This window comes from Lissotriton vulgaris, chromosome 6, assembly GCF_964263255.1.
Source record: "Lissotriton vulgaris chromosome 6, aLisVul1.2, whole genome shotgun sequence".
Taxonomy (NCBI): domain Eukaryota; kingdom Metazoa; phylum Chordata; class Amphibia; order Caudata; family Salamandridae; genus Lissotriton; species Lissotriton vulgaris.
In genome coordinates this window covers 1,887,691,114-1,887,704,052 of record NC_141694.1, presented here as the reverse complement: position 1 = coordinate 1,887,704,052, position 12,939 = coordinate 1,887,691,114, and the positions used below count along the sequence as shown (strand labels likewise).

The following is a 12,939-nucleotide window of genomic DNA, read 5'->3' as shown; positions in this document are numbered from 1 at the left end:
CTCTGTTGTTGTGCCACATTGGTGAGTTGTGCCATGTGGATATTTAAGTCCGTTGGGCTGTGGGATGATCCCTGTGTGATGCTGCGGATGGTGTCAGTGGTCTTGGAACAGTACTGTGGGAGGCAGATGCTCTTGTTTGTGCCGGTGGCAAAGGATGTGGTCCAGACCAGGTCATTCGCTTTGATTCCTACGTCATGGATGTGTACTGTTAGGGTGCCGTGGGAGACCGTGTGGAAGTCTGCTGATAGGTCCTGATGGATGTTGGGGTCTGTTTCTCCTTTGTCCATGAGGATGCTGATGTTGTTGGTGGTGGCAATGAGGGCGGTATCCGTGCTCTGGTTGATGTAGGATCCAGACTGTGTTGGTTCTAAGATGTCTATGTCTTTGAGGTAGTGGCTCAGCAGTCTGTTGATGATCTTCAACGTGACTTGTTCTGGGAAAGGGAGCAGGGAGATGGGCAGGAAGTTCGAGAGGTATTTGTGGTCCACCTTAGGTTTATTCAGCAAGGCATTGATCACGACATTCTCCCAGCTCCCAGTGAAGGTTGTTGTCTGGAAGGAGATGTGGGATATTTTAACGGAGAAGGGGTGAGATGGCTTATCTGGCTTGTTTGGAAATGTGGATATGCCATGGGTCAGATAGGGATCCAGGGTGAATGTAGTCCTTGCTCATGATGGTGTCTTCATTGCTGACGTTGTAGCAGGGAATCAGGTAAATTTAGTGGGTGTTGGTCGCAGGGGGGTGGTCTTGGTTGTGGATGTGGGGCTAGTGGAGTCGAACCTTTTGTGGATGTCGTTGATCTTACCGTGAGCTAAGTTGGCCAGTGAGTCACACAGGTATTGTGATGGTGGAATGTCATTGGCGCTGTATTTGGCTTTAGAGAGTTGAATTGCAATGTTGATGTGCTATTTGCTGGTGTGTGCGTTGCTGTCTAGCCGGTCCTTGATGGGTGTCCTGTTGTCGGTCCTGATGAGTTGGTGGTGTCTGCGGGTTGCACTCTTGTGTGCGTTGTAGCTTTCTGGTGATTGTTTGCAGTGCGTGCTCCTCTACATCTTCCGACAGGTGCACCATGTGGCAATGTTGTTGTTGTGTTAGGTGGCCGAGGACTTGAGTGGGATGAAGGTGTCTGTGCAGTCGGTGATCCACTGTTTGAGGCAGATGGCAGCGGTGTGTGGGTAGGTGGGGTAGGCTTGTGGTCCCAGGGTAAGGGTGGCTGTCAGTTAGTCCTCGCTGAGCTTGCACCAGCAGCTGCGTGGCATGGTCTGTGTGCCGGGGGTTGTGGTGGGTTTCCTGAAGGTGAAGTGGACGCTTCTGTGGTCTATCGTGTGGAGTTTATGTGAAGATGGGGTCCTGTGTGTCTAGGGGTGTGGGTGTGGGTTGTCACGAGTTGTTGTAATCCAAGGTTGGCATGGTTGTCCATCAAGGCGGGAGAGTTTACGTCATTGTTGTTATGACGGTGAAAGTAAACTTCCCCAAGGAGGATGTAATCCGTGTAGGCGAGGGCATGCGTGCTGATGAGGTGAGCGATGGAGTTGATGAATATTGGTAGGACTCCAGGTGGTCTGTAGATGAGTGTTCCTCTCAGGGTTGGGCTGGTATGGATCTGTAAATGCATGTGCTAGGCGGTGGGGAGGGTGTCGTTGTTGTTGGTAGTGACTCTGGGAATGTTAATGTGGATGATGGAAATTCCTCCTACCACTCTGTCGGTGCGGTGTTTGCGGGATTTGTCATTCTGGTATGTCTATGGTGATGTCTGTTGGCAGGGTGGTGTTCAGCCTGGTTACCGTCCACAACACCAGCCAGCCCAACTACAGCAACAAACTCTACACAGGAACAAGTACCGGAGTTCCGGAGTACTAGTGGAAATCCAGGGTGCATGCACACATCTCATCCTCAACATCCCCTGCTGCTGCCACATGACCATCCGCCTGAGATACCTACAATGATCCCACAGTCAAATGCAGGTTCACCTTCATACTCATCAGCCACACTCAGTCGGCACTCCACAGACCCAGGCAAAAAAAATGATATGGACGTCTAACATCTAACACCCTATTGCCCACTGTCAGTGTTGGCACCCTCGGCCAGGCCATCAATCTTCACATCCACAGTACAACAGCATGTGGCTGATAGTTCTCATTCCTCATTACACAGATACTGGTGCTACCTCCGTGGACACCTACATATTAGTCATGCTCTTGACACCTCTCACACTCTTGTATGACTGTCTGTCATTGCAGTATTTCAAGCAAACCCCATCTTCTGTAGTTAGTAACCATCACAGGTGAGTATTGCCATCCATGTATGTAGTTTTGATATCTTGTGACCTATGTGTGTCCCCAGCCGGACAAAGATCCCAGTGTGTGGATGGCTAGAGTTTGCAGGAGATTGTGGCATTTGAAGACATTTTACCTCACAAATGTATTAGAATCTGGGTACATACAAATACATCAATGCTTTTTGTGCTAGTTAGATTTATTTTTTACTCTTGGGCGTGTAACATGAGTAGGTGCTGTACAAAAAGGGGGGAATCCAAAGTTCACAGCGGGAGATGGGATGCCTTACAGTATGAGTCAACAGAGTCCAGGCCACAGTGCTTGGCATCATTGGGCACATTGCGACCTGCAAGTCCATGTGGGAGAGTCTGAAAGTCAATATGGTGATGCTGTTGCCACCGAAGGCAAGATTCCAGACCAGGTGACCTGGGAGTTGTGCATGGCTCTATGCCTCTCAACGTCTGGACCGTGGATGACCCACCTTCCTTGGGGGACCCTCACGTGCAGGCCTTGACGATGCATGGGATTCTCCGTCTGACAATTCCTCCTCTTCCTCCCACCCTGTGCCTGTTGTTGGTATTTGCCTAGATGTTTCTGGCCTTGTGACACAGGGAGGGTGCTGCATGTTGACAGCAATCAGACGGAGTGATTGGTTGATTTCCTGATGCACCGCCATGAGCTCATCCAGTCTTGCCTCCATACGTCCCTGGTGTCGTTCTTGACTGGCACGTAGCTGGGCCTGCTGATTGGTCATTTTGTTGAAGGCCTCCACTACCAGGCTGAACTCCCTGGTGTCCTGCCGGTATTCATCCATGATGTCTCGGAGTTCTGCCATACTGGGCCCTGCAGCTTGCTAGTCAGGTTCTCGCCTCCGCCTTGTGCCACTCCCACCACCCCTGCCCACACGAGCCGTGCCTACGTTTGTGGGCACATCATGTCGACTGGACCCATGAGTGCTGGCAGTGGAGGTGTCGTCTGCCATCTCATAGGTGCTTGGCGAACCATGTCCCTCATTGTCAGACAGGCTCTGTTGTGTATTATGGGCAGGGCTACCAGCTGTCTGCTGGGATCTGGCGGGAATGGGTGTGGTGGTTGGCATAGATGTATCAGTTCCAGCTGCTGCAGGGGTTTGGGATCCAGAGGGGCCTCATTGGTTGGGGTCATCCACAGTGTGTTGAGAGGCCTCGCTGACAGTGGGGTCACTGCCGTCCTGAGCCTGGGACTGGGATCCTTCTCCCCCCTGGTTGGGGGTAGTTTCCACACGTTCCCCTGTGGGTGTGAGAGACAAACACTGTTAATGCACTTTCATGCAACATCCAAATTTAATATCCATTGTTGTTAGCAATGTTCCCCCTGCTTAGGATTGCTGAATTTGTTCACTTGTGTATGTGTATGTTGTGGGCTGAGATTGACATGTGCTCAGGGGTGCTTGACATGTTGGGTACTGTTTACAATGACTGTCACAGCCATTGCTGTGGCTTGTGTGGCCAGCACCACACAGATCCAGATGTGCTCTGTGTGGCCCAATCTGCACAATGCAGTGTCAATAATTCTGCCTGGTTCTAGCATGTACAGGGTTTTAATGCAGCATATTTATGATGGCGACTGAGTGGAATTTTGCTGATTTCATCTAGCAACTTTAGAGAGGGGTTGCAGTGCCTTGACGGCCACCAACTGCCAACCCCCCAGGACCGGTATACCCTTTTCAGGCACAGGGCTTTAGGATGTGGCACTTCTCCAAGATGCATTACCTTGTCAATACCCAGGTCCATGATGCTACTTGAGTGCATCCACAGCATCACAAAGCTGTGGCAACAGCATTGTGTGAGAGGCACAATGGACTTGTGATTCGGCACTGTGCTTTATTTGTTTGCATACGTCATCAGATCCGTATTTTTGAGGTTGTGTTACATGACGATTGTGACAGTGGTGCACTCCATTGTCTGTCCCCAGGGGCTCAGTTTTGGTAAGGGGTGTGTGTGACAGGCCATGGTAGTAGTTTGAGTGTGATTGGCAAGTGGGCGTCCCTCGTGGTGTGTCTGTCCCCCCATGAAGCATGCTGCCATGATAGTGGTTGTGAGTTCCTGTGCAGGATATCTAAACTTGTCCTGGTGTTAGTGTTTGCACTGGTCACAGGAGGTCCTTGTGCTGCCTACACCAGGTCCCAGTGTCAGCTATCTTGTCAGTACTTTCACAATCCCTATGCATTGAGCATGGGGCATGGGTGTGTACCTGGGCCATATGGGTTGGGTGCAGCCTCCTACGCTACAACTTGCATCCTCTCACCCTCCCCCTTGCTGCCGTCTGCCACCCCCCACCTCACCTACTGTTGGGCACTGCTGGGAGTCATGGCCACACCACCCACACACCCCCACACCCCACCCTACTGTTGGGCACTGCTGGGAGTCATGGCCACACACCCCCACACTCCCCCCTACTATTGGGCACTGCTGGGAGTCATGGCCACCCCCCAACCCCTTATACTGTTGGGCACTGCTGGGAGTCATGGCCACACACCCCCACACCCCGCCCATACTGTTGGACACTGCTGGGAGTCATGGCCACACCCCCCCCCATACTGTTGGGCACTGCTGGGAGACATGGCCACACCCCCACAACCCCCTACTGTTGGGCATTGCTGGGAGTCATGCCCCCCTACTGTTAGGCACTACTGGGAGTCATGGCCACCCCCCCATACTGTTGGACACTGCTGGGAGTCATGGCCACACACACACACCCCCTACTGTTGGGCACTGCTGGGAGTCATGGCCACACCCCCAACCCCCCCACTCCCCCTACTGTTGGGCACTGCTGGGAGTCATGGCCACACACACACATACACACCCATACAGTTGGGCACTGCTGGGAGTCATGGCCACATCCCCCACACCCCTCACACCCTCTCCCTACTGTTGAGCACTGCTGGGAGTCATGGCCACACCCCCCATACTGTTAGGCACTGCTGGGAGTCATGGCCACACCCCCCCTACTGTTGGGCACTGCTGGGAGTCATGGCCTCACCCCCCACACTGTTAGGCACTGCTGGGAGTCATGGCCACCCCCCTATACCCCCCATACTGTTGGACACTGCTGGGAGTCATGGCCACACACACACACCCCATCCTGTTGGGCACTTCTGGGAGTCATGGCCAACCCCCCCACCTGTTGGGCACTGCTGGGAGTCATGGCCACACCCCCAACCCCCCCACTCCCCCTACTGTTGGGCACTGCTGGGAGTCATGGCCACACACACACACACACACACCCATACAGTTGGGCACTGCTGGGAGTCATGGACACACCCCCCCTACTGTTGGGCACTGCTGGGAGTCATGGCCACATCCCCCACACCCCTCACACCCTCTCCCTACTGTTGAGCACTGCTGGGAGTCATGGCCACACCCCCCCATACTGTTAGGCACTGCTGGGAGTCATGGCCACACCCCCCCTACTGTTGGGCACTGCTGGGAGTCATGGCCACACCCCCCACACTGTTAGACACTGCTGGGAGTCATGGCCACACCCCCTATACCCCCCATACTGTTGGACACTGCTGGGAGTTATGACCACACACACACACCCCATACTGTTGGGCACTGCTGGGAGTCATGGCCACCCCCCCCACACCCACGCCTACTGTTGGGCACTGCTGGGAGTCATGGCCACACCCCTCAGACCCCCCCACCCCACCATACTGTTGGGCAGTGCTGGGAGTCATGGCCACACACCCCACCCCCCCCATACAGTTGGACACTGCTGGGAGTCATGGCCACCCCCCCTAATGTTAGGCACTGCTGAGAGTCATGGCCACCCCCCCACACACCTCCACCCCCCTTCTGTTGGCCACTGTTGGGGGTCATGGCCATACCCCCCACATACCCCACCCCCCCTACTGTTGGGCACTGCTGGGGGTCATGGTCACATCCCCCCATACCCCCCATACTGTTGGGCACTGCTGGGAGTCATGGCCACACCCCCCCATACTGTTAGGCACTGCTGGGAGTCCCCCATGTTACATGAGTTGTTTCTATACTCACCAGGCTCAACGGCTCCTTCGATTTCGTGAACACCCACCGGTGGTAGCAGGGCCATGACTTTCTCCTCCCAGGGATGATATTGTGCAGGTCTGCTGGGAGGCCCACCTCCAGTGTGATGAGCAATGGCGTAGTCCTCATCCATCTTGCGCTTGATCATCCTCCGCAGATTGTACCACCTGTTCTGGCAAACCGCCCTGGTGCGCCTGATGGGTGCAACAGAATTGACCTTCTCGACGATCCTCTCCCACAGGCGTGTCTTTTGAGCTATGCTGGTCTGTCTGACCAATGCACCAAACAGCTGTGGAAAAACTCTGATGACTTCATCTGTAAGGATCTCCATCTCCGGGTTAGTGAACTTTGGGTTCTTTGGTGTGGTCATGGTGTTGGGTGTGTGTGATTGGGGGGGTGATGGTGTGTATGGATGAGGGTGTGTGGGTCTGATTGTGATGGTGTGGTGTGTGTGAATGAGATGTGTATGGCTGCAGTTGTTGATGTGATGTCTGTGTCTTTGCACAAATAGGTATGTTGCAAAGGATGATGGGTTGTATGTGTGGGCCCTTTTATTGGTCAATTTGTGGGTGTGGCTTATTTTGAATGTGTTGTGGGTGTGTCATAAGGGGTGGTTGTGACTTGGGCCCTCTGTTTGCCTGTTTGTATGTTGTTGGTGCGGCTGGCAGTTACGGTCATTTATCTGACCCGGGGTACGTGTACGCTTGATTGTGGGGTGTGCGCGTCGTATTTGTTGGTGCGGCTGGCAGTTACGGTCGTTTATCTGACCCGGGGTACGTGTACGCTTTATTTTGGGGTGTGCTCGTCATATTTGTTGGTGCAGCTGGCAGTTACGGTTGTTTAACGGGCCTAGGGGTACGTGTACGCTTGATTGTTGGGTGTGCAAGTCGTATTTGTTGGTGCGGCTGGCAGTTACGGTCGTTTATCTGACCCGGGGTACGTGTACGCTTGATTTTGGGGTGTGCGCGTAGTATTTGTTGGTGCGGCTCGCTCATATGCGATGTTTTCTGTATGAATCGTGCTTCATGCCGGACTACGTTTGCCCGTACAAACCGCGTACTTGGTCCCTGGTCAGGATCGTACTTCTTAGTTCATATGGCATGTTTACAAATTGTACGGTTGGTGTTCCGATGAAATTTCGTAAGGGTCTTCGATTGTGGTTCGTACGGTTCGCTGTTATTTGTACGTATTTTAGGAATTCGGATCGTACTACGCAATTCGGACAGACTTTTTTAATTCGTACGGAGACGGCTACGAATAATATTCGTACGACGGATTTTTAGCCCGAATCGGAATCGGCCCCAAGGTGTAACTTAACCGTGTGCCATCAAGCACGGCTGGTGACTTAATTAATTTGCCTAATATACACACCAGCACTGCAGTAGTGTAAGACTTTTGAATTCACATGTGGATGCTAACATTCTTAAAGGCCCCAAAAAAGACTTCTGGGAGTCTTGGCCAACCCCCCCACCTGTTGGGCACTGCTGGGAGTCATGGCCACACCCCCAACCCCCCCACTCCCTCTACTGTTGGGCACTGCTGGGAGTCATGGCCACACACACACACACACACACCCATACAGTTGGGCACTGCTGGGAGTCATGGCCACACCCCCCCTACTGTTGGGCACTGCTGGGAGTCATGGCCACATCCCCCACACCCCTCACACCCTCTCCCTACTGTTGAGCACTGCTGGGAGTCATGGCCACACCCCCCCATACTGTTAGGCACTGCTGGGAGTCATGGCCACACCCCCCCTACTGTTGGGCACTGCTGGGAGTCATGGCCACACCCCCCACACTGTTAGGCACTGCTGGGAGTCATGGCCACACCCCCTATACCCCCCATACTGTTGGACACTGCTGGGAGTCATGGCCACACACACACACCCCATACTGTTGGGCACTGCTGGGAGTCATGGCCACCCCCCCACACCCACGCCTACTGTTGGGCACTGCTGGGAGTCATGGCCACACCCCTCAGACCCCCCCACCCCACCATACTGTTGGGCAGTGCTGGGAGTCATGGCCACACACCCCCACCCCCCCCATACAGTTGGACACTGCTGGGAGTCATGGCCACCCCCCCTAATGTTAGGCACTGCTGAGAGTCATGGCCACCCCCCACACACCCCCACCCCCCTTCTGTTGGCCACTGCTGGGGGTCATGGCCATACCCCCCACATACCCCACCCCCCCTACTGTTGGGCACTGCTGGGGGTCATGGTCACATCCCCCCATACCCCCCATACTGTTGGGCACTGCTGGGAGTCATGGCCACACACCCCCATACTGTTAGGCACTGCTGGGAGTCCCCCATGTTACATGAGTTGTTTCTATACTCACCAGGCTCAACGGCTCCTTCGATTTCGTGAACACCCACCGGTGGTAGCAGGGCCATGACTTTCTCCTCCCAGGGATGATATTGTGCAGGTCTGCTGGGAGGCCCACCTCCAGTGTGATGAGCAATGGCGTAGTCCTCATCCATCTTGCGCTTGATCATCCTCCGCAGATTGTACCACCTGTTCTGGCAAACCGCCCTGGTGCGCCTGATGGGTGCAACAGAATTGACCTTCTCGACGATCCTCTCCCACAGGCGTGTCTTTTGAGCTATGCTGGTCTGTCTGACCAATGCACCAAACAGCTGTGGAAAAACTCTGATGACTTCATCTGTAAGGATCTCCATCTCCGGGTTAGTGAAATTTGGGTTCTTTGGTGTGGTCATGGTGTTGGGTGTGTGTGATTGGGGGGGTGATGGTCTGTATGGATGAGGGTGTGTGGGTCTGATTGTGAAGGTGTGGTGTGTGTGAATGAGATGTGTATGGCTGCAGTTGTTGATGTGATGTCTGTGTCTTTGCACAAATAGGTATGTTGCAAAGGAAGATGGGTTGTATGTGTGGGCCCTTTTATTGGTCAATTTGTGGGTGTGGCTTATTTTGAATGTGTTGTGGGTGTGTCATAAGGGGTGGTTGTGACTTGGGCCCTCTGTTTGCCTGTTTGTATGTTGTTGGTGCGGCTGGCAGTTACGGTCATTTATCTGACCCGGGGTACGTGTACGCTTGATTGTGGGGTGTGCGCGTCGTATTTGTTGGTGCGGCTGGCAGTTACGGTCGTTTATCTGACCCGGGGTACGTGTACGCTTTATTTTGGGGTGTGCTCGTCATATTTGTTGGTGCAGCTGGCAGTTACGGTTGTTTAACGGGCCTAGGGGTACGTGTACGCTTGATTGTTGGGTGTGCAAGTCGTATTTGTTGGTGCGGCTGGCAGTTACGGTCGTTTATCTGACCCGGGGTACGTGTACGCTTGATTGTGGGGTGTGCGCGTAGTATTTGTTGGTGCGGCTCGCTCATATGCGATGTTTTCTGTATGAATCGTGCTTCATGCCGGACTACGTTTGCCCGTACAAACCGCGTACTTGGTCCCTGGTCAGGATCGTACTTCTTAGTTCATATGGCATGTTTACAAATCGTACGGTTGGTGTTCCGATGAAATTTCGTAAGGGTCTTCGATTGTGGTTCGTACGGTTCGCTGTTATTTGTACGTATTTTAGGAATTCGGATCGTACTACGCAATTCGGACAGACTTTTTTAATTCGTACGGAGACGGCTACGAATAATATTCGTACGACGGATTTTTAGCCCGAATCGGAATCGGCCCCAAGGTGTAACTTAACCGTGTGCCATCAAGCACGGCTGGTGACTTAATTAATTTGCCTAATATACACACCAGCACTGCAGTAGTGTAAGACTTTTGAATTCACATGTGGATGCTAACATTCTTAAAGGCCCCAAAAAAGTCTTAATTAGTTCTCATGAAAGTTGATGACATTTGAGGAACTTAAGTCTCTCTAGAATTACAGTTTTGTGTGGTTTGAACCTGGTATCTAACATTCTTATTGAGGACATATAGTCGTCAACTACATCACCTTCCCCGAATATTGACTGCTGTGGTAAATGCTCTAAAATGTTCCTGCCTTCAGACCCTAAATAATGATGCAATAACACATATTTCTTTTTATAGGCAAAATCTTTACCATCAATAGCAGCCATATATTCCTCAAAACTTTCTTTCTACAACTCCCAGTCAACACCAGCATTCGTAGCGTAAGCGGAAAATGAGGGTGGAGGTACTGTACTTTAATTCATGGTATCAACCAGTGATTTATGTGTAACACAGGGGAAAAAGAAGGGAGAAGAAAAAAAAAATAATGATAATATCACACAATATACAATTTATGATGAATAACTAGTCACAAAATGTTGTAGTAGAATACTAAGAACAAAGGTATTGCCTAAACTTTGGCATTAAGTTGGACCTCATAAGCATGATAACACTAGTACAGTAATACTGTTTGAAATAATACCACAACTATTATGATTAAGAGCGTTATGGTAATTTTTATATAAATTGATACCAGAGTCAGAGTAAAAGGTGCACCTTTCACCGCAATCCTGAGATCAAGCCGGGCAGGGGGAGATCTGTGTACTCTTTATTAAAATCCTTGTTGATATTGCAGCTGAGTGAAAGAATTCACTATGAGTGCCTGCCGCCCTAAACCATAAAAAAAATATGACCTTAGATTACAATACTGACTGCAGCCTCTGGCAAAAATGGCAAAGGCCAGGCAAATGACATGCCATTCTGCGGTAGCTCAGAACATTACCAGGAGTCCGAGCGACCACTCCCAAGACTCCAGCAATGCCCCGTCATGAGGAAGCAAAAGATGAGTGAACAACATTACTCCAACTCTGGAGCATGTCATTGCTAGGCAACATGGACAGAAAACGCCTGCAATGCAACTCAAAAGGGGTTGCTAGGTGACCCAGTGACAAAGTCAAAACCCAAAAACATATGAATCTGTACTCCTCAAACGATGTGAAGACCTCTCCATCACTCCACAAACCCAGAAAGGAATCCCTATCTTTCAGGAAATCCAGCGGCTCTGGGAGATCAGCAGAAGCAGTAACACGAACAAAAAGCGGTATACAATGATGACAGGAATCACGCGTGAGACCCTGACAGTCCACTTGTCGCCAATATAAAGATGCATAGTCCAGTAAGTGCTTCTTCAATAAGTATTAATTCTGAGCATCTGTAATTAAGGACTGGCAGGGAAGCAGGCTTACATTAACTGCTTCTCCGTGTTCAAGAATATACCTTCCAATTTCATACACAATGAATCCACATTCCATATTCCATAAATCAAAATCCCAACACTCTTCACATAAACATTGCAAAGTACATTTTAAAACAAAAAGACTTGGGTACAGCATACAGTTTTTCCTACCTGAAACTTGTTGAGTCAACAAACTTTTATTTGTGGAACAAATAACATTAATTCAATAAAAGAACAAGGATAGGACAACATACTAAAAAGAGAGAATGAGCAATTTGACATTGCAATAATATTTTGAACAAATTAAAACAAGGCATCATGGTAGATGTAGCCATTTCAATTAAACGTTACCAACGCTTGAAACATGGAGAGTGAAACATACCTACTGAAAACATGCTTTGATAAAGAAAACACATTTCCAATGTAAAACACATATATGAAATGTTTTATTTGGTGTAAAAACACTAACAAGCACGATTACAACATGTGATATTAAATGGGGATTGAGACCTGTAATCATCAATACAACAATCTACATTCAAACAAACGACCCAAAAAATAGTATACAAATATATATAGTTTTCTATGTTATGCATCCGGTCTCACCTTTGGGTGCTGAAACATCTACTATTCTTTAACATGGAGAGAAAGTAAGCACCAAGCTGCGTGACACGCCAGGTATGGGAACACATGAAGAGACATGTTGCCTTTCAGCGCGAAATGGTAAAGTCCAAAGCTCTGTTTTTAATATAAATTATTGTCTACGGGTGCTCATGGAAGACACATTTTATGGACTGGAATCTAGAGATTGCTAAAGTGATTCTGGTATTTTACTGACCTCTGCTGGTCATTTTCTATGAAGACAGCTAAATAAGGCAGTTGAACAGAAAAGAAAGTCCCTAAGTGGAAGCAGACAAGTCCTAGGGCTGGTCTACAGAGCCCACAAAGTACATACGCATATAAGTATATACTAAAGGATAGATACTAAAGTATATACTAAAGTATATACTAAAGTATATACAAGAGGTCTCGAATACGCGACCTAAAAATGACAATTAGATTTAGTGACACATTCAAACATAAATCTTGCCAGTCTCTACCCCACCAGATATTCCAGTCAAGCCTTTAGGAGGTAGGATCTGCAAGACGTTCTCCTCCAGGAAAATAGTTGCAGGAGGGGTGGGGGGGCGGGAGAACCATCACCAGTCCTCTGGGCCTCTAGGGGGCACTTCGAGGCCAAGAAAAGCACTCTCCCCTGCAGGTCATTCCATCTCTTCAAATTTCCTCATGTGTGCGCAGGTTGTTTGCTACAGCATTCACTCTGTCAACTATTCTGGTCCACATTTGCCTTTTCAGGACTATGGTTGTATTTTGTACTTGGGCCCCAAAGAATTGTGGCTCTGCTCTAATAATTTCATTCACCTCGACTGTCAATTTTCCCTCCATAAAATGGGCATTTTTACTCTCTGCCACTATGAATATAACAAAGATTTAATACATGT

At 50.2% G+C, this 12,939-nt stretch overlaps 1 pseudogene; it reads right to left on the bottom strand.

Moving 5' to 3' along the window:
- Nucleotides 1-2,730: 2,730 nt before the first annotated feature.
- LOC147709781 (uncharacterized) overlaps nucleotides 2,731-12,939 on the bottom strand; it is a 28,657-nt pseudogene continuing 18,448 nt past the window's right edge.